The following is a 22,559-nucleotide window of genomic DNA, read 5'->3' on the forward strand; positions in this document are numbered from 1 at the left end:
TATCCCCCACAGAAATCTACTGAGCCACTAATCCCCATGGATTTTTCACCTCGCAAGCTAACCATTCTAGTTGCCAAGAATATATCATTTATAAAACGGGGAAAGTGTTTAATAATTCAGTTTAACGGAACGAGAGGAATCCTAGAAGTTTCTTTAGACTTCCTAAGGCTGCCCTGAAGAGTTTGGTTTTTGCCCTTATGAAGAGCCTTCTTCCAAAATCTCTGGAAAACTTTAGGAAACTTCGGTTACTAACAGAGCCTCTAAAATACTTGGAAAGCCTACATAGTTACCAGGTGTTAGCTATCGGTTTCCTTATGGAGTATTGTCAACTCAAGAGGGCACCTGAAGAAAGACCTGGATCTTCTAGAACAGTTCTGTGAAGAGATGGAGAAAACTCCACAATATACCTTCCAACTTATTAGTGATGCCACAATCTAAGAAAGATTGAGACACCTTGGAAGTTGCCAGAAGCTGTAGGTAGATAACTATCCTAGCGCCAGTAAGGGCGCCACACTGGAAGGTCCCAGAGCATCGCAACAAATACCCTCCCAAAATTTTCCAACAGTTGCTCTTACAGAAATCAACATTTACCCAACAAACTCTCCAGGCCGACAAAAGATAAGTGCCATGTGAGCTAACTAACCGTCACGTGCAAAGTTTAGTCAAACTACTATATACAGCGTCAACAAAATAAACAAAAATGATCAAAAAGGCCGTGAACTTCACCGCCGAAATAAAAAAAATACCCGACATGGACAGACAGACAGACAGGCAGTATTTACTAAATATTAGAATGCTGACTTTCACAGAGAAATGCCGACTAATCAAGGTGAACGGCTATATCAGCTATAAATACACAAATATAACCACTAATACAGTTCTTAAATTAAATAAATAAATTAACCAAATTAACGATCTGTTGTGACCACTCGTACGACTGTCTTTGGCTACTTCTACTCAGGGTTCTGACTCCTGGGTTTTGCACACTCTAAAAGTGAAGTTTTAAGTCCGTGTGTGAAGAATGCAGGAAACGCTAGGAGCGTGCACTCTACAGACAAACAGCACTTTTGCCCGCAAAATGTTACAAATATTATTTACTCAGAGAAAGCTCAAGATTTCCATGAAAATCTGCTCATGGATTAGGACCCTTTCTCTTACCTGCTGTGAGAGAGAGCAAAAAATGTCAGGCTTCCCGGATGAACTCTCTCAAGGGAAGTTCCCCCTAGGGAGAGAGCAGGGCAAGTTCCCTGGAGTCACTCTCCTGGATTCCAGAAAGGATGACGAGAAGCCTCGGCCTAAGGTCTATGGGGTTTCATTGAGACACCCTCTACTAAGTGCACCTCCTCTGCGATTAATTTAACTTGAAGAGTCTGTTGAGAAACTCCTCGGCAAAGTAAGGTTAAGCTGATTCTTCTTCCTGACTGAGCTGCCAGCCCTCAGTTTTCAAAGAACCTGGACTCTCTCTAACCTTCGTTTGTACAAAATCTACTTTACATCTAGATTTGTAGTGTCAATAACTTTTATACGAATTCATTTCCGTGTACTCATTTTACCTGGAGCTGGATTAGTTTTATAATCTAAGATAATGTTTTAAAATTGGAGTTACGAGTGTGTAAGTAAAGAAGCTGGACGGTGTAGTCACACCAGAACTCTCTGATATTACCCGCCATGACGCAAAAATGTGGATCACATACAACGCAACAAAAAACACGAATTACCAACATTACAAACAATGAGCATATGTTTTTGTTTTACATGCGCCAGAGTGGGACTCTACCAAACAATGATGCGCATGTACATGTCCTCCTGATAAGGAACTGTAGTCATCCCTCCCCCCCTCTACGTACATAACAAACCCAGTTATGCATGATAAACATCACCACGGACATGCCGGACAAACAACAACATCATGGTCTCTCATGTTTACAGCACTGGCCAAGGAAGGCAATCTATTTAGAAGTTGCGATCCGGGTGCCATACGTACGCAGCGTTTATTCTTTCAAGTATAATCCAATCCATCTTTAGGACAGCAATTAAATTCCTCGTTAAAGACAGAGGATTACCAAATACTGCCTGCTCTTCCTTAGAAAGAGCTTTTCTCCGCAAAAAAATGAGCCATGGATTGGAAGAGGTGCAGCTGAGCAGAGTGACGTAGCAGTTCTTACCCTAGCTCACTAACGTTGGAGGCAGTCTGACGTAATTGTTAATTCTGGTATTATCGTGGTGCAGCTCTTCAGCTAGAACAGCTGTCATCGCTCACCCATGCGAGACCCTAGTATATCAGCTGAAATGGCCCCCTTTAGGTGTAGTATCGTCTTAAAGAAGTGCTCTAATCAATATTCACTGAGAAAGCAAGTAAACTAATCGCCTACTTTCTATAGGCGGAGCTGAACTACCGAATTAGGCGAGTGACGGAAGCTCAAACATTACTTCCAATAAATAAAAGCAGCCACACGCAAACTCGAAACTGGGAAGCTCAGCTACGCGCGCAGAGCAAAAAGGCCCCCGTCAATTCAGTATTACGACGTTCTGCACTGGCATTGAACAAACATTTTAGTTTTAATATCTATAATTAGCGAGAATCAGTAGGTGGATGTAATAAGAGAATATTCTTCAATCAGGATGTCTAAGATGAATGACAGGGATATGAGTCACAGAATACTGGATCAAGAAGACACAGAGGGAAGCGAAACTACGTCACAGGTTAGGGAACTTAAGATCACTGTCCAACCTCGTAGCTGCGAGCATTTTATTTTTTTTATTCTTTTTTTGTACTGAGCATGCGCAAACAAGAGTAATCCGATGGACAGAGTGTGGAGCAATGAACTGCGCAAGCGCAAACAACGAACTGGACAGACAGTTCCATGACCCTGTATTCCTTTTGCCCTGTGGCGTGCGGTTCATGGACGCGGTCTGTGTGATCACAATGAGCATGTTCAAACTTGCACGTTGACGCTCCCCCCACCCACCAAACCACCCACTATATTTTTAACAACCACTTATAGACCAGTTCTAGCATTTTAAAGAAAAAATCTCCTGTGAACATCATTTACAACTTTCTATTCGTGCAAGAAAGGTGCCACATTATCGAGGTTCTAACCTGCACTATTTCTTCGAACTCCGAATTACAAACTATGCTAATTATAGGATATGAAGGGCTACGTGGATCTAGTACGTACGAAACAGAGGAAATTCTAGGAGCTATATTCAAAAAACCCTGGAAAAATGAAAAAGTTATAAAATTACTTCTGTGCAAAAGGGGCGAGGTGAGGAAATTTTAAAGAAAAGCGCGGCAGCTGCTGTTACCGCACCAATCCGCGTTCATTACTACACGGGATTTCCGATGAAAAGTTGAAAAATCTATTCGATCGCAGCAGAAAACAATAAAATCTACTTTTGATGACCAAAAAGAGGATAAATTTAAACTCAAAACAAAGTTTCCAAAAATAGATTGACGTAAACAGAGTGGTCCACAGTGGAAATAGATAATCAAACAGCTGACTGAGATAGTACATAACATTACACTCGCAAAAGCCACCTTGATAGTTTGAAAGCTGTGCATAACAGCAGCTATTGATGCCAACTTCTTAAGGGGCTGTGCCAAAATTTCGAGCCTCTTCCAACACTCATCTACCTTTAAAAACTATCCAAGTTATAAAAACTGCAGCTGTTTGGGAAAAAACTAAAACGCCCATAGCAAAATCTCAAGTTCACTTCTGGTTTTATCTATCTATACACCTTCAGTTGCATTCTTTTAGATCTAGGAGGAAATAGGGAATGGGCCACATTCTGGAGTACGTAACCACACGACTTTTGCTCGCCACTATTCCCGTGCATTACCTTCAAACTAACTTTAGAACAAATCTAGATCTAGCGGGTTTGGAAATCCATTTAGAGAGTAACTACTCCAATCCCTTCTCAAGAACTGCCCCAAAACAGGAAGTAGGCCACATTCTGGACTCACTCACTCGCACGACTTTTGCTCGCCACCATTTCCGTGCATTACCTTCAAACGTTAGAAATCAAATCCAGTTCTTGCTGCTTTAGAAATCCATTTAGAGGGGAACTACCCCAATCCGTTCCCTAGAACTGCCCCAAAACGAATCCTCCTGGTATAGAGTGATTCAAATACACGTTGTAGGCGACCTTGAGCAAGCGTGTACAAAGTAAAACTGCAATCAGTAACGTGACCGTTTCGGCCGAAGAATCCCGACGAAATTCAAAGTTTCATCTTCTTATGGACCAACTAGCTAACGGTATGTCTTCGGGTAGGCTAGGAAGCTGGATCCCATACGTGGAGAAGGCATCTGGAAGGTGAACTTTCCGTTGATATCCGCGACATGCCCAAGACGGTGTCACCGGCCAACTGGAAACCGGGTGAAAAAAGAAACCTTACCGCAGCCAGAGAAGGAAAAGCAAGGAATTAAAGAGTGTCAATCACTTTTTGTTCGATCTGTAATCGAATAATATGCCAACAAATTGGCTGAAATACTGCTCCCCCCCCACTCCTCGCCGCTCTGTTCTGATTGAAAGCAATTTAACACGTTCATACGATCACACCAGAGAGCAGTGTGTGCGGAGCACATCGACCAGCAGATGTCTCTGGCGGCGGCGACACTTCACACAGACAGACGCACAAACAGCGCTGTGTGGTGTCACCACTAACACTAACACACTCACTACCCTTGGTCCTTCTCAATTGGTCCTCAATTGGAAAATTACTTTGATACATCAACACTCCTGGAGTACCATATATCGGACATTCTAGACTCGAACACACCTTTGTCGAATGTGGCCCCGCCAACCACACAAAAGATATCGAGATCTGTTCGAAACTTTTCAGATCGAGATTTTCCCTTTAAAAAAACCCACGGGGAATCCCAATTCAATTCATTAGAACCTTTTTAAAGAAATTTCCTTCCGGTTTGATACATTCATCTTGCTGTTAAATCTTGATGTAGTCTTCCTACTGAGGATGACCAAGTTAGTTGGATACGTCCAAGTAGAGGCCCTGTAGCAAGTTTAAACTAAAAGGGTTATGGAAGTGTGCAGGACTAGTATGGGCCTAAAGCTATGACCCGCGGATCAGGCACTGCTTTTTCACTGACCCACACAATTGCCAGGCAACCATTTGTTTGTTTACGCGGGTTGATTTAGATTTTGCTAATTGTTGTGGATAATTTATATTCTATCTGTATTTTCTTCATCACGCATTGACACAAAAGCAATTTAAATGCCTATCTATAACCTTTAGTTTGATCATTACAGTTCTAAAACGCAAATGAAGACAAATGCTTTTGCAGTATTTGAGAAATAAAGCAAAAAGTGTTTACAAAATATCAAATTAAATGAATGTCTGTTAAAAAAATCGACAACCCAAAGCAAATAACCATATTTAGATTTTTCTTCAGATAAAACACACACTTTTGTTCAGTTATGTTTGTAAAAAGAGACTTCCATAGCCAATTGTTTCGTCCCGTTTTACCTAGTTAAGCCGCCAACTGAATTTTAAAGATGTTTAGTTTTGAAAATATTCAGTTTAAAATTTTTAAACTTAACTCTCTTGTGCAAATGGGCATTCGTGACCCAAGAGCTAGTACTAAAAGGAAAAAAGAACAAAATTTGACCCACGTCTCGAAAAAGGTTCGCCATTCCTGCCCTAAGGCAACACTCCTGTGTCTAATAAATGCGCCAATGAGCGCCAGGAAATGCGCACAAACAAAATGGCGATGTAGGGCCAAACCCATCGCACCTAACTACACTAATCTTATCTTAATTCTTTAAATTTAAACTTTAAAACAATACAAAAAATTAGAGCAGTAATACAAAGAGAAATAGATATCACTACGTTTAGACGCAAAACAAACACAATAAAAAAAATATATAGATAATAAAAAAAGAAGTTAGGAAATATTAGCGTACTTACAGCTGTAACAATTGTCCGAATATTGGAGCCGCTATTAAGCAATTAATCTGCAATACAAAATTACATTCAATTAAAACAAAATAATGTAAAATAATTGTGAAAAAAAAAAAGATACATGAAATCTAAATGAATGAAACAAATTTAATGTTTTTTATACGAGAGCTTTCACCATTAGCAGGAAGGTTACAATATTGTTACAATCAGCTGTTATTTATTTATTTTTTTGTTAAAAGAAATCATAATTACCCCAGCTGTTGTTATTACGCTTATACAACCGACTTAATTACGCATTGGTAATTAATATTGTTAATATTATTTTTGTAAGTGCTGGTTGTTTTCCCAGCTACAGTGCGGAAAATTTTCACCAATATGGTGTTTTTATTAAACGCATTATTTACAAAAAATAAAAACACAGGAAAACGTGCACGAGATAATATACGCGTATTAAAACGGAAATCACATATCAGTATAATGAATAGCCTCATTCCCTCTATACCAAGAAAAATGTAAACAGATAGATTCAAAACAGGAGTCCTGTTTTAAACTAGCAAGGAACTAGGTCAACCTGAGGGAACCTCAAAACGGGCACTTCTGGTGAACACTCAGGGTTCCTCACTTCCTCCTTACTCTTCTAGTGGCTTCCAATTGATAGATTTGGTTGGTTCTGTTGGTGTACAAACCAAAACACATATGGCGTTTGACTGAACGAAATGTAAAATGTAGTGAACGCGTATTTCCTAATTTAGAGGAAAAGACGCCATCTTAAATTGTAACCTTCAAAATTTATACATAAATTACTTTTACTACTTACGCATTTCTATTTTATTAATAAGCTATAAATGATTATTCCGAACTAGAGAGGGCAATATCCTAAAATTCATTTATTATTTCCGTTGAAATAATAATAGGAAGTGAGAGGTTATATAGATCTCACAGCCACATAAATAATGATCTTTATTGATCATATGTTCAGATTATACTGAACCATAATTGAATAAATTATGTACAGAAATAGTCACTATTATAACCTTAAAGTATGCAACCTCGCCAGATATTTATGCACCTATATTTTGGCATTTACTCCACACACATTTGGTTGGGCCTCGTATGAATGATATTGCTAAAAAAGTTATTAATAAGTTATGCATTTTCTATTTTTTAGGGTTTAGTATATTAATTATATTGAATATTATAAGTTTATTAATTTCAAGTTAATAAAATTCCTTGCGTTCCCTCTCAGAAAACTGCAGAAAAACAAATTTTCCCTAAGAAATTTTAAAAATGAAAATTACCAAGACTAAGTATGGAAAACAGAATTCAGGAAAATCCTGTGACGTGTTTACACGACTACAAAAGAGGTGAACATTGTCGTTTATGGAAGAGCAATTTCCTGCTAAGAGATTTCAGCAGCTGATATTCTGGCGGAGTCCCACACACGGTGATACTTCCACCAAAAAAAGTGACAGAAAAACTCTGTTAAGTGACTTACTTCCGGTTGCGGGATTTAAGCTTACAGATATTCACAATAGACTTCGCAACATTTCCGGTAAAAACTAGAATCATAAAGTGGTAGACGATTTCGAAGCCCTGACATTACCTTGTAAAAGAAAGGTTACAACAAAATTAATGTAAACAATACGATCGTTCGAACGCAGGGGCTGCCATCATTGGAATACAATATTACTAAGAACACTAGTGTTGCCAATAGAAATAACCTAGCTTGAGGGATTATCAAACTGTCGTTTACTTTTAATTTTGAACGTGTACACACGTTTTGATGAACTAACTACGAACAAACAAAACTGTAGCGCCGCTAACCTTTATCAACAAACTAAACTCTAATAAACATGGCGGTGACCTTAAAAAGGAAATTAAGATAAACATTGACCCAATAACCTTTATTTGGTAAACAGTTATTACCTCTTATTGTTATTAAATAAACAAATTAAACAGCTGATTGCGATGTTATTGGTTTTAAAATTAATAAACAAAAGCTTCTACAGAGAAGGCAGTAAAAGGGTGTACAGGATAGTACGGTTTTACACAACCAGGGTCGCAGCGAAATGGTCAAAGCAGTTTTTATGAATTACCAGTTCGAGAGAATATTTTTCACATAACTTTGACCTACGTAACTTTGACGTCATCTCGTAGGTCAAACTGAAGTAGAGGTCAGCTGTTAAATATTAAACCGCCCATTATTACTGCTAACTTGATATCTTTTGAGATCTCATCCAATACAGTACGTTGCTAAACCGGAAAGAGTGCCACATTCATGGAGAATTATCTAAATAGCATTTCTCTTTACTGCAATCAGACAATTTCTTCCAACTTGGACTGTTTAATGAACTTGCAGTTGGTCATCCAAGAGTTTTTAGAAATAAGAATCTATAACTCGAACATTGGTGAGATCTTTGAGTGCGTAGTGACCGGAAGGAAGTCGAGAGAGTGTTCACTTCAGATAATATAGGCTCAAGTTGAATTAGGCAACTTGGTCACAGTTACTGGTTTTGCGCGCGTAACTGCTCTATTCCACTGCCACTTTGATAAAAAGTAATTCCAACTGTTTCACGCTTACCAACATACAAGTGGTACTCCCACGCGGAAGTGATTACCAGAACTTTAACTCAAATAAAGTGAATAATCAAAAAGGCAATGGCTGTTGCGTGACCGGCAGCGAATCGAGCACGCACTTAGTACGTACGCTCGTATTTACTAAGTAATTACTGAAAGTGGTAGTCAAAAAGAAAAGCCACCACAGTCCTACACGGTTCATTCAACTCTTAAAAACTAATTTTACCTAAAAGCACGACAAAAAAAAAGCAGTTGGCCGACCTGTTCATCCTTAAAACAGCTACAGTTGTTGTAGTGGTAGTACTGTTTAGATTAAATAAATCGACTACATTCCTGTGCAATCTTACTTCCTCTTACCCTTAACGAAAAGATGTTTTCTTTTTTTCCTCGAAAAGCACCAAATCTTAAGCAATCCGGTTGCAGCAAAGCGATACTTCCGGGCGCTTGTTTGTTTTCCTTATTTCATCGAAGATTTCCGGGCAAACAAATGGTTGTGTACCATTCAGAATTGACCGTTCTCTGTTTCCTCTAAAGGCAGTGTTGCCACATGACCAGTTTTTCCGGAAAAAAAAACAGGCGAACATTTGTTAAGGAAGTGCTTCGAGCGCGAACAACTTTTGTTGGATTTGGTTCATCTTGAAACACCCATACAGTCGACTGCTGTTTAGTTTCCGGCTCATACGCATATATCCATGATTCGTCACCTGTTACAATCTTATACATGTCTTTTGAAGCACCGCCATTGTACGTATGCCTAACCTAAGTGTAATTAGGGTTTTGAGTGATTAAAACTTATTAATTAATATAAATAACAGGCGGTCTTAAACTTTTGACCCGCAGTATATATTATATAAGCTCAAAATATCAAAAGTTAGACAGCCCGTGAAGTCAGTATTTGACTACTGATTTCTCTGACAGAAAGACAAGACTCAGGATAGGTGCACGTGTACAGACCACAGTTCTTTGCATTCGCAGGATACACAGGGTGAACGAATCTTGCACCATGAAGGTAACAATGTTACCGGAATGAATCGTTCTGATAGATACTTCCATGTAACAATACCTCATCACAGAGTGAAAAGACTCGATTCCAGGAAACTTGAGCCAAACTCAACAATACCAAGCGCAGTCATTTCGAGAATCGTCTGTTTAAACAAGAAAATCTCTCAACAACAAGGAAAATAGATAAGAGAAATGACGCGACCTACCTTGTCTTTGTATGTCAGTCCAATGACTCACACAGAACTAACACCTTTCACATAAACAAACACTATTTACATAATGTATACATAATTTTGCACTACTATTACATTAACCGACAAATCATGTAATTTTAGTGCACAATTATAGAATAATTAATTGTAAACCGTGCTCAACATACAGCGTAAGGTCGACTTCTGTCATTTTTTCTAAATGATACCTTCTTGCAACAGTACGATTATCTTATAAAAATGTAATTGCAGGTGGGCCAACTTAATACATTTTTTTAAAAAATCTGGTGGGGCCACAATTTTCTTTTACCACAGGTTTACGTCATTAAATTTCGTTAAGATTCTGAGAATTGAAACTAATATAAAAAAAAATCGCTATAACTCTACGATTTTTATTAGCCTAATAACAAGATATTCTATTGAAGGAAACGTGACGTCACAGTTGCTCCGGAACCCACTAACACAAAGCGATGTTTTTAGAAAATCTGCACGATTGCCGTATTTCCCTCTTTAAGGTGTAAGAGAAAGTACGGTAAGAAAAAAAATAGAGTAAAAACTGAAAAGTCTTAATTTTTCTTCAATAATCACACAAATAAAACATAAATTTATAGTTTCAAGCACTAAAATACGTACTAGTAAATAATCTAGTATTAAGTGCAAAATGGCTACTGAAAACACGGGAGTATTTCACTAAATTAAAATAAAAAAAAACAGTTTTTAAAAAATGATCTGTTAGTATACAAAATAAAAAGAAAAAAAAATTAAAACTTTAAAGTTACGTATTAGTCTTTTAATTCTAAAATCGGTAGCAAAAGGAAATCGTGTGGGTGATTACTGTTCAAACAAAATATTAAGTCGTTCACATCTTTTCCGCGAAATTGCTTCCCTTGGAGGCGCACGACGGAATTTGTACAGCGCCGAATTGAAATGTAGATGGCATTACAAAAAGGAAGTCTTTGCTAGTAGAATCAGTCGGAAAAAAAAACAATAAAACTAAAACGAGGTAATCATACACCGGAACTGAAATGGGTTCAACCTAGAATATTATAACTAGAAATAAAGACAAAGAGCAACTTACCTAAAATATTAGTAATACTATCCAAGAGAGAAACAACAGACAATCCCTTACTACAATATGCAAATTCTCAGAGAATTGCACAATACACAAAAGAGCACAGGTTAAAATATTTAGAGAGTAGAAGAATCTGACGCGGCACCACTTTAAAACATAACTGGGAGCTCTTTATATTGTAAACAAGAGAGTAACCCACTCAGAGACGGCATTACGAGTTCAGCACGCTGGGTCTGTAAACACTGCACTAATACAGCTGGTCCAGCACAGTGTTGCCAACTATCAGCATGCACAGCCAAACATTTCCCTCGACCTCACAACTAATTGCATCACCTGTCTGTTGGTTAGACAACTATCCAATCAAAACGTATTTGGGCAATATTCACATTTATGGTATTCAGTTTGTATTAAAATTTAGATGTAATTAAAGGAATATGACGTTAACAGAATATGGTTCTTTTCACAGTAATTTAAGTAAATAATTTTGTTGTATTATTTGAAAATTGCAATTATTACCAAATCGCTTCACGAATGGATCTCGTTCAAGACTATCTAGACAATTTCAAATAAGCCAAAATCCGGTTGAAAGCCAATCATTTAATGCCTAGCGCTACTACAAAGTTCTAAGATCAGACGCTCACCTTTCAAGCCCCCAAATTCCAAAATCCTATTAATCCTCACCACCATTATCTACTTAGCAAAACGTGCAAGTTAAAACCGGTTCTATTTGGCCTTTATTCCAAACAAGAAGGCTTATGGACTCAAGTCAATCTGGATACTTGGTGCTCCCTCAGCCTAAAGCGGAAACTTTAGGAAATCCCGCATGTTCGTGCGCAACCCTGGACGAATGTTCCCTTGAAATGTCTGCACATTGTGCACCCGGCCTGGAATCGAAACATTCAACAGGCGTCCCAGTAGGAGATCCTGGAACTAGCCTGGAAATATTTAGTATTCAAGTGTACATTTAAAAGTCTAAAGTTTCCCATTTTATGTGGGCGTAGCGATGACCTTTTTGAGAATAATGGGTGTCACCGTTTATACGACTCTATGCGGCGGAAGTACGCTCATGTACATCGTACACCTAGCGTAACGAACCAGCAGTTTTACCAACATTTCATAATCTTCCTTAATAACCTACTTAGTTTTAGTTTTACTGAATCAAGTTATCGCCAAGCTTTTTTTGGGGGGTGGACAGAGGGGAAATTAATTCAAAAAATGAGGTGTGGCGTGTGTGTGACAATCGTGTTAGTTTCCGCTTTTGATATTTCACCGGAGATATCCGTTTCATGTTCCCTTGAGCATGAACAAGTGGTGCTCTCCATTATTGGTAACATATCCGCTGGAAAATTAGAATAAAGGCACCACTTGGGCTTTCTTCTGAAGTGGCCATCTATCTGTATGACAATCAAATGTGAAACTGAATTTCCCAACTTGAAGAAAAGTAGCTCGCCCTAAGTGCCACTTTATTGAACAGAATTTCCCGTGTTTCAACGATTTTCACGACAACGGCCATTTTGCCAGAAATTAAATTTAGACTACTTCCATGAGTGAGGGGGAGGTTGGATTTCCTGTAAAGACATAGGCATGAAATGTAATGCAAACGCTGGGAGCTTGGAGGAAATTAATGAGTTAGAACCTTGGGGATAGTGGTAAGTCATGAGAGTGGTTCAAAGCAGATTTTTCCTTGGTTAGGTGACCTCCAAATACCCATTTCCGGCGATAATCAGCCGGACCAGCTTATTCAGTGTTGGTCACAATGATTTTGGATCCTTTTCCAGTGGAACTCGTGAGTAGAAATATTACAACCCCAACTGTTCATCTAAAGGGTACAGAAATAAACTCGACAACAATGGAACAAAACACAACCAAGAATAGTTCAACAAAAAAGGATGTAAAGAGGAAAGAGTGTTGACCTTCCTGCGGATGAAACAATGTACCTCCTCTAGAGGGCATTGAACATGGCGTCTGGAGCTGACAGTGCTGCCAACAGTAAAATAGGAAATTAAAAAAAAAAACAAAAAAGCAAAGCAAAGAAGATGGCGTTTTAATGCAGTACTTGGTAAGTGCAAGTGCAGACCAGCTTCTGTGGAGGGGGCAACCTTGGCTGAGGATTCGTCTGCGAGTCAACGATCTCCGTACCTGAGTTCACACTGCATGGGTACATCCATTACTTGGTATCGATTGCCGTCAGAAGTCCTGCTGGAGAGGGCATGCGGCCATTAAACAAGCTAGAAAAAAAAAAATCGAGCGAATCAGTTTAGATTAACGTGGCCATGGAATAAAATTGAACCACGTTTTTTAATTGAGAATCCAATTTGAACACGATTTCCATCTATTTATCAATCTTAACCACTAAAGATGAACGAACAATGGACGTTTCTAGTTCATCTAAGTACCACTTGTGAAGGTAAATAACCAACCCTAGCAGATAAGCAATCATGATCGTGTTGAAGACAGAATTTAATCTGATAGATTTAGTGGAAAGAATCCGGAAGTTGTGCCTAGCACCTAAAAACACACGAAAATATTTTGTTCCGGAAATTTGTTTAAAAATAAAATATATTGTTTACCAAATAAACAAAAAGCATTGCAAATTTAATAACCGGAACCATTTTTGGAAATATTTGTAAATAAAACAAAACACTAAAACCTTATTCTGCTCTTCCTGTTAACCGATTAGCTTAAAATTCCACCAATGAAATTAACGTTGACGCTTTGTAGACGCCGAAACTGCATCTTGTATTCTAAAAGCGGCATTTTTTCACAGATGTTTATAGCGGCAAAAAATTTCGAATAAAAGTTGCAAACATTTTGGTAGGTTCGAGGGGGTAAATAAAGCCTAAGTCATTTTCCGGAAGCATAGAAATATAGAACACTTCACTTCAGTTTTAAGTCGCATTTCCGGTGATTGAACTGATTTCAACCAAAAATTTTAGTATCTAAAAGCGGGTGGCGGAACCAAATTTGAGTCATCAGCGAGTTTCCGTTTTTCAGTCATGCTGTTTGCACAAAATACATTTTTCACGTTCAGAAAGAATCACAAAACATGAATTTCCGGTGGAAAGTTAATTTCCGGAGTTCCGGTGCGTAAATGGTGCTGGAGTTCCGATTGTTAGGAGAATGCATCCAATGAGAAAAATAAAGCGCGATGGAGTTTGTTTGGGTCGGTTGCGTGTGTTTGTCACTGCATTTCCGCATATGCGCAATCAAAATTATCCACAAATTTCGCTAGCAGTATCCATGAATCGTCAATACTATCAATTCTCCGACACTTTTCCAACGATCTCTACCGGAAATCTCTTAGCTACATCGCGTTTTAACGCTAACGCAACGAGTTGCTTAAAACCTAACGAACCACTGCGTAAATGTAGTTATATAACTTTTTTAAAAAAATATATTTTTCCATATATTCCGGTTAACGGTACCTCTGGGAGTGGGAAGTGTTTATGTCCTGCCTCTAATGTCCCATTTTTCTGTAATTTATGGTCCTACCACTTGGGAAGGCTGAATGCGTCGTTAGAATTCCAAGAGTTTGTAGGAAATTCCTCACAACCACGAAGGCAGAAGATGTTTATTCAAACATATGGGTGGTCGCATTTCCCACATTTTCTTAAAAATGGCTTTTAGGATTTTCGTGAAAACTTCATTCTAGGCGCATGCGCATAATATTAAATATGGCTAAAATGTTTGGGGGTCTGAAGGAAATTCGTGAATTAGGAATCACGTAGACAGGAAGTCGTGTGAGTGGTCACAGCAGCTAGATCGCCCTACTTCCTGTTATCAGCAGCAGCAGCAACAAGGTGTGTACGAGAGAATACTCCGCCGACCTTATAACCTACCCTCACCAGGTTATTCTCTTGATATTTAATGTGAACAGAAAAGAAACCTCCTCACGTTGTAGGTTACACAGATGGCGTAATACGTTAGTGTCTGGAAGGTTTCATAACCTACTGATTTTTATCCAACACTGTGGTGCTGGTGTTGAGGTAATTCTGTCAAGGTTGTAATCCCACTGGATGTGAAATTCAAACAGTCTGTCCTAATTCTACAATAATATACACCTTTCACTTAAAAAATCAAACTATATTTACAACTAAAAAAATAAAAGAACAACTTAATCAAGATAGGATTATTAAAAAGTGGAGTAAAAGAATGAAGCAAGTTCTGCGATGGCCAAAGACAGTCTCTTTTATTGTACAAAAACTTTATATTGGTGCTCTACGTTTCCGGTAACCGTTTCCCTTCTTCAGGAACTTCACAAATTTATCTGTTGTCAGGGTGAGGTTACAATGTAAACAAAAAAGAAAAGCTATGAAAAAAATAATAACTAAAAGGAGGCAGATTTAAAACCGGAAACGTGAAAAAAAAACCAGTGGAGTGATGGGGATAATTGGAAAGCGGAAACATTCTAACTGGAACCGAATTTAGGGCCTGACATATCACGAACCGAGCCAGGAAGAAGTTTTATAGACACGCCGAAACACAGGTCAAAGTTAAGTCAATAAGTCAAAATCGTTATATTAAGTAACAAAGTTAAACCTCCTTCATAATCTAAATACCGGACAAATACTAGAATGATACTTTTTAGAGAAGAAGCCAAACAACTCCGTCCGATCTGCTGGAAGTGCCTCAATCTCACAGGGAAAATGTCCCAAAACTGTCTGTGTTATCGCGAGGAAATGGCAGCAAAATGGGAAAAAACAAAAACTCTACACTGCATCACTTCCGGTCAATGTACTTCCTTGAATAAGTTCTGTAGACCTCATTGCAGCATCTAAACGAAGTTTAAAAGTTCCAGCTTCTTGAGATCAGAATCGATTCAGGCACAAACTCGACTGAAATATCGAAAATTTCATACGATTGCAAGGATTTTCCCTTTAAAAGTGTACTAAAACGGCCAGGTTTGCAGAAATTTACCAGAATTATGAGAAATGCCGGGAAGAGAAAGTGTGGTAGGTGAATGTTGCCCAGACTGTTTCCGATTCCTGGGTGTCAATTTTATAATCAACACGCGTGAGCTAAACAGCGCCAAAAATAAACAGCTGGTTAAGATTTATACAAACCTGTCACCACTTGTCAGTATTTGTACAGAGATGGGGCAGCCTAAATATTTGTCGGTGGGCAATTTATTTGTGAGGCAGAGACCTTGAGGTAGGGGTAGCAAGGTAATGGACGCCTTTCTGCTGACAAATAACTTGACCAGTAACAACAACACCCTCCCAGCTCCTCAAGGTGACCTTTACATTCGAACCTGCACATGTGTAACCTCCCCTCACTCAGGCTACACGACATTGTTATTACCCACATGGGTGATTGTAAAATGAAGTTTGGTAAGAACAACTTCGTCTTACTTTACACAGTTAACAGTATGATTCGGCACTAAATGATGACCCAAGTTCAAAAAAATATAACCTCTAAAGACCAAACTGACTTAAAAAAAAAAAAACAAACACGTCAGAGGAAATCTCGTGATCATTTAGATTTAGACTTTCGATGCTGAGGCACGTCATCTTGAGGCTCCTCAGATTTTTTATAGAATGTTTGACTGTACAACCCAATAAGAAAAAAATCGCTAAGATTCTAAAAGGTATTCGCTTGAAGGCCGGAAACAGAGATCGCTACAATTCTGTTTTGGACAAAATGATAACTAGATCATTGCGCTAAGTGAAGGAAGGAATCTGTCTAACCACCCACATGACTTTCTGTTACGCTAAAGTTCTTGAGTAGCTCACTTAGAAGAAGGAACATTTCAACGCACTTGGAAAACCTAAAAACTTCTGTTCTATAAGTTTTTCTAAAAATAAATAAATAAAAATCCAATTAACAGTGTGCTACTTCCGGGAGGCGGACTTTATCAGGAAGTTAATCTTTCTTCGTGTTATAGAACCCACATAGCTGAATTATACTGCGTTACTTTGCTTGAAGAATATCATTCCCCCTTTTCTTTATAATCGAATTATCCTAGACTTATCTCAAATAAAAGTAGGAGATCAAATCCAGAGAAAAGGATTAAAGAAAATCGTTGGGATTATCCAAAAAGAAAAACTCCAAAAAAGGGAAGAATTCGCCGGGAAAATGGTACTTCCGGAAATAAACTAGATAAAAGATGGAAACAACAGTTAAAACGTGTCGTAATTGTTCGATTTAATTTGCAGATAGATCTAAATTTAAGGGTAATCGAAAAATCCATAAAAAATAAGTGATTGATGTACCACTTGTGATTGAGGGATACCGACAGCTAGCTGTCCTCCAGGTCCAATCACGGAGCCTAACTTTAGCTACCCGCGGTTTGTATTAAAAGCTAACAGTGTTCCCCCACTCTGCTCCTGTGAAAAATAGGAGAAAAAAACATAAAAAACTTGGTAACCAGAAAATAACCTACATCCCTCGGTGGTGCTAATGCTCAAAAAATAACCAAAAACCCCCTTGGAGGGGGGGAACTAAAGTGGGTTTGAACTGGTCCAGCTGCAGTACTAGGCGAGCGGAAGTTGCTTACATCCGGGCGGAAGATGGAACCACCTGTTCTCTGTTATGAACTAACCTATACAAAGTGGTTTTTCTAAAGAAGGGTGACTCCAGCCCTGCCTCCAGTAGGTTGCAGCTGCTCCAGAGAGGTCAGTGTAGGCACCTTTTGGCTGGTAACAACTACAAACAACGAGACAGAAACTATCTAGTCTCTACATTCACAGGATTTCCTCTTAATGCATTTCACAAAACCATGTGTTAGAAAAATTGAAAATGGACTAAAATATCGATATATTTTCACAGCGCGATTTATAAACTCGATTAGTGAATTACACACGCACAAACGCAACACCTCGTGCGGGGCGTGTTAATGAACTTGGCCAGAGCAGGTTGAATGACTCGCCTTGTAAGAGCTCCAATGACGGCTCCCCGGATCTGCTGTTCATCGCGGCGATTGCCCTTATTTCCGGCAAAACTGTCCTTTACAAACTGGTAGGACATTAAATTTTTTTTTCATCTAAAAAAAATAAATGAATAAAGGTTCACAACAATAAGCGACTGAATTTGGCTGCTTGCTTTTAATAATAAAAGAATTACTTACAAATAATTACTGCGCGCGCAAAAAAAAAGTAACAAAAAGGAGCCAATTAGCGTATAAAACAGGATGACGGAGTTAGCCGGAAGTTGATCGGTCAGACTCCAAAATACGTACTAATATCTGAATGGCGATGGCGACCAGTTAACACTTTCTCCTAATAAAATCAGAACTCTCGAATCAAACATTTTCCTTTTTCTAAAATTAAACTTGGTAAAACCATACATTACAACTACAATGGTGCGTAAGATGCAGGTCAACCCCCCCCTACCTATCCCATTCATTCGCCTGGAATTGTTTTTAAAAAAAGTTGTAAGTAGTTGAAGATCTATTTGTAAGACAACTGTGGATAAAGTTTGGAAAAAAAAATGGCCGGTTAAGCTTCAGCAATAAAGCAAACATATGATCCATCGGTGACTTCCGGATACAGAACTCTGCATCAACGCGATCTTTTAGCAACATATTTCAGCGCCCTCTTTAGGGGAATACTACTTCTCCATTTACCAGTAGAGCCTTAATTCCAATTTCCCAGGAAAATTGTGTAAATAAAAGTGCGTGTAAAAAAAAACTGTACGAAAGCGGAAATCGCAACGACCGGAAAATCGTAAAGTAGTACTTCCGCCGGACCGATTTAGACCAAAACTTTATTGCCGCAACCTCTGGTTAGGCGCCCTAACCAAATATTTTAATCTTTCCGTTGTGGAGGTTCGACGGATACTTCCGACAATATATCAGTACATATATTGGTAGTCCTCATATAAGAACCATGTTTAAGAGAAATCCACCGCCATATAAATTCAAACATAGATTCATCTTAAACCCCTAGGATGTTTATCCGTTGGTGAGTCACGATATTTAGTCATTTCTTTATTTCAAGGAAATGCTCAAAGATAAGATTACCTAGATAACGAATTTTCAGGCGGAAAAGTTACAATGAAAAGTGATTATGAAATCAGGTGATTAAAAATAGATAACAGAAAAGCGTTGTGAGTTATTTTCGGGAAAATCGAGAATAAACTGCAAAAAAATCGCATTATTGTTTCGCTGATAATTGTACCATTCGGCGATTTTGGCACTACATCCTGTAATTAAGAAAATGGTACTTTAAAGAGAAACATCTACCTCCCTAGTCGTTAGTAATCCCAGTACATCCTAAACTATGTTTCTGGAACACTCTTAGGAATTTCTCAATCTTGATTCTCCAGGTCATTCTCTTCAAACTGGGAATTTTTGAATATACTAAGGTCCGTTACTAACGAAGAAGGCGCCCTTAGTTGAGATAGAGTGACGAATTCCAGTCTACTTTGAGACAACTAAAGTGATGATGGAGAAGACGCAGCAGAGTCGAATGGCAATGGTTAGTAAAAAAAAAAAAGCCCAGGTTCTTGAAGGACCGTAGCGCACGATGTAAGGCAGGTAGGTAGGTAACAATTTTAAATTGTACATCATTCTAAATAACACTTAGGAAGAAAGGGTACATAGGTCTCTTCCTCCAGTATGGCCCTAAAACTAGGTTTCCTAGAAAAATATAATTAAAATACAAATAACACCCTATACTGGACATGAAAATCGTCGGAAAAGTCGAAGAACTTTCCCCCTAGCTAATTGAGGTCCCAAGTGTCATGATGATAAAGCAAAAGAGTTAGCACGACTTAATTATAGAGCTAGATGTAACACAAACACCACGCACATCCTAATAATTTATAAATTACTTTTTCAGAGGGGCCTCTCAACAGAGGAAATTTGCAGATGAAAGCTGAAAAAACAAGAACGAAAAAAAAAATCGTCATGTTGAACCAAATGAAAAACATTCTGGATTGAAGTGCAAAAAAGGAAGAATACATTAAATTCATTCTGTTCACTGCCTTCAATATATTTTTTGGCTTACCTCCAAGGTGCCGAAAAATCACAAATGCTACAAGAAGGAAGTTCATAAATAAAGTGAAGATAAACACTTTGAGCTCGTTCACTCTGTCTATTATAGAAACGGAAAAAACATACTACCAAAAATAAATAAAAATTTACTCCCAAGAACGAACTAACCACGTCAGTTAAGACAATCGTCAAAAAATACACTAAGGAGAGCAATGCAAGTTTATACAAAAGATAATCTTGCTCCTCCACCACCACCCCCCGCCAATGCTAAACCCCTTTGAGGGAACAAAAAACTGAGGTATCCCCACTACCCCAGGGCAACACTACCGTCATCCCCACTCTCAGACTGCGCTCAGCTGATCGTCAAAACATCCCAGAACGAAGTTCCTTGCAAGCTATTTTATCTAGAAAGTTTTAGAGGTTCAAAACTCTTGTAAGTAAACAGGTCAAATCTAAACCCAAATCAGGGGTTTAACTGCTGGCAAAGTTTTGATCTATTCGTTTTAATAATTAATCAAAGAAAGTAAATACACTTTACTGTGTAAAATATGTTCAATACAAATAAATTTTATTTACATTAAATGAATTTATTGATTCCCTTATTCTAATTTGCAGCTATAAGACCTAAAAGTGCTACTGACCTAAAGACGTAAATTTCCAAATGCAATCAACAACAAAAGCAGTTAATTTCTGGAAATTGATTAACACATGTTTAAACAAAATCAATGAATAAATTAATCATTCAATCAAGAAAAAACAAACCAATTAAAACCTACAAAAAAAGTGAACAGATTGACCAGAAATGAAAACCACTTACCTCCATATTATTTCTTTAAGAAATCCTTTTATTTAAAACGATTGTCCGCGTATTGTACACCGTTTAAAGATATTATAAACAAGATTATAGATTTATTGTTGAATCAAATTTACAAAAACAAAATGCGACTTCAATTGTTCTTTGTTATTTCTCAAAAAAACAAACAAAAATATCTTGAACAAGAGACGTAAAAGCGCACACACGATTCTGAGAACGAGTTTCGATTTGTTTTGTGGCCAAGTGTTGGTGAATGCAAGGCAAGAAACTGGACCTAACGCGCAGGTTAGTGCGCAGCCTGTATGGGTACCCCCCACTACAGACACTAATACTCTGCTATTTACAGCGAATCCATTATATACTAGTGATGGGCAGAACGAGTCCGCGTTTGGAGTCGTTGGATTTGAATCAGTTCCAGGGTTGGAATCGATTCCAACAACTCGTTCACTGATTCCAGTCTGTACTTACCCTATGCATTAGTACAAATGTCACGCATTGTAATTAAATAAATAATTAAAAGTTAGCTTTTCCAGTTAATAACAAAACTATATTTCTTTAACACACATTAAGTAGTTCCCTAATTCCCAATTGATCTGATAAATATAAAATTAACAACGTAACCAAATATTAACAAAAATAGGCTAGTCAAATATAAAAATTAAAGCAACTGCAGTTTTGTCGTTATCTAGCTTGACCACCGGAGTTAACTTGATTCAAGAAGAAAAACGCAAATGGGTAGGAAATTATTCCCATAAAAAAAAATTATAACCCTTCAAACAAAATGATAATTACTCATAAAGAAAGAAATATTTATTTACTATGAATTAATATCAAGCTTTTAAAATATCTTATTATTTTACAAAAAGAAAAAGCTGTGTGCCAAATCTTTAACTTAGCGGCTGGACGCTCTTTCTCTTATCTTCATTGGCGAAAGTTAAATCGTGTACATGTCATGACGACGATCAAAGTAATACTGAGCTAAAAAATAGTATTACCTAACTGCTTTACTTACTGCTGTATCCCTCCCACTCTATCACCTATTTCACAAACATTCGTCGATTGGAAGTAGGTTTTAGTTAAATATTTGTTTCATTTGAAAACAAAAAACATTATAACGCTTTCTCAAGATGTTTTTAAGTTTTAAAAATTTGTTTTTGTCCATTACTCTTGTAAAATACGAAGAATTTTAAATAAAATATAATATACAAACACAAATGATCTAGAATGCAGGTGGAGTCAGTCGGCGTTGTCATGGTGATGGAACCGTTTAACGACTCCGGTTCCAGCTCCAGCATTTTCTATTGGCTAGATTCAGTGAACGAAAAAATGGAACGAGTCCGGTTTCAAAAGGATTTAAATCACTCCGGATTTGACTCCACCAATTCCAGTGGATTTAACCAATGAAATTGCTGGTGTTGGGCCGGAGTCGTTAAACGGTTCCATCACCATGACAACGCCGACTGACTCCACCTGCACTCTAGATCATTCTGTGTTTGTATATTATATTTTATTCGAAATTCTTCGTATATTATAAGAGTAATGGACAAAAACAAATTTTTAAAAATTAAAAACATCTTGAGAAAGCGTTATAATGTTTTTTGTTTTCAAATGAAACGAATATTAAACTACAACCCATTTCCAATCGACGAATGTTTGTGAAGTAGGTGATAGAGTGGGAGGGATACAGCAGTAAGTAAACCAGTTAGGTAATACTATTTTTTAGCTCAGTATTACTTTGATCGTCGTAATAACATGTACACGATTTAACTTTCGCCAATGAAGATAAGAGAAAGAGCGTCCAGCCGCTAAGTTAAAGATTAAGCACACAGCATTTTCTATATGTAAAATAAAATATTAAATAATAAGTAAAGTAACTACAGCATTGCTTTTTAATTAATGAGATGGGTGTGCCTGGTGTTTCTTTGCAAGGTTCGCTATATTGGGTACGAAATTATTTTTCCTTCGACTCCCTGTCTTAGATCGACCCCTACTTTTGTTTAGAAATTAACAAAATAATAAAATGAATATTA

At 37.8% G+C, this 22,559-nt stretch overlaps 1 protein-coding gene across 5 annotated transcripts in view; it reads right to left on the reverse strand.

Moving 5' to 3' along the window:
• Ypel (Yippee-like) overlaps nucleotides 1-22,559 on the reverse strand; it is a 96,063-nt gene that overhangs the window by 67,368 nt on the left and 6,136 nt on the right. For 2 of the 5 annotated variants that reach the window (XR_012461650.1, XM_074139420.1), the window contains exons 1-2: nucleotides 20,533-20,768; nucleotides 5,927-5,973 (exon numbers count right to left, since the gene is read on the reverse strand). The gene's annotated coding sequence lies outside the window, so the exon portion shown is untranslated. Of the gene's footprint in view, nucleotides 1-5,926; nucleotides 5,974-10,786; nucleotides 10,977-19,728; nucleotides 19,923-20,532; nucleotides 20,769-22,559 lie in introns of those variants that run through there. The other 3 variants (XM_074139421.1, XM_074139422.1, XM_074139423.1) reach the window with 3 other exon arrangements.

This window comes from Rhodnius prolixus, unplaced genomic scaffold (assembly GCF_049639745.1).
Source record: "Rhodnius prolixus isolate KJV_2025 unplaced genomic scaffold, Rpr scaffold_23, whole genome shotgun sequence".
Lineage (NCBI taxonomy): Eukaryota > Metazoa > Arthropoda > Insecta > Hemiptera > Reduviidae > Rhodnius > Rhodnius prolixus.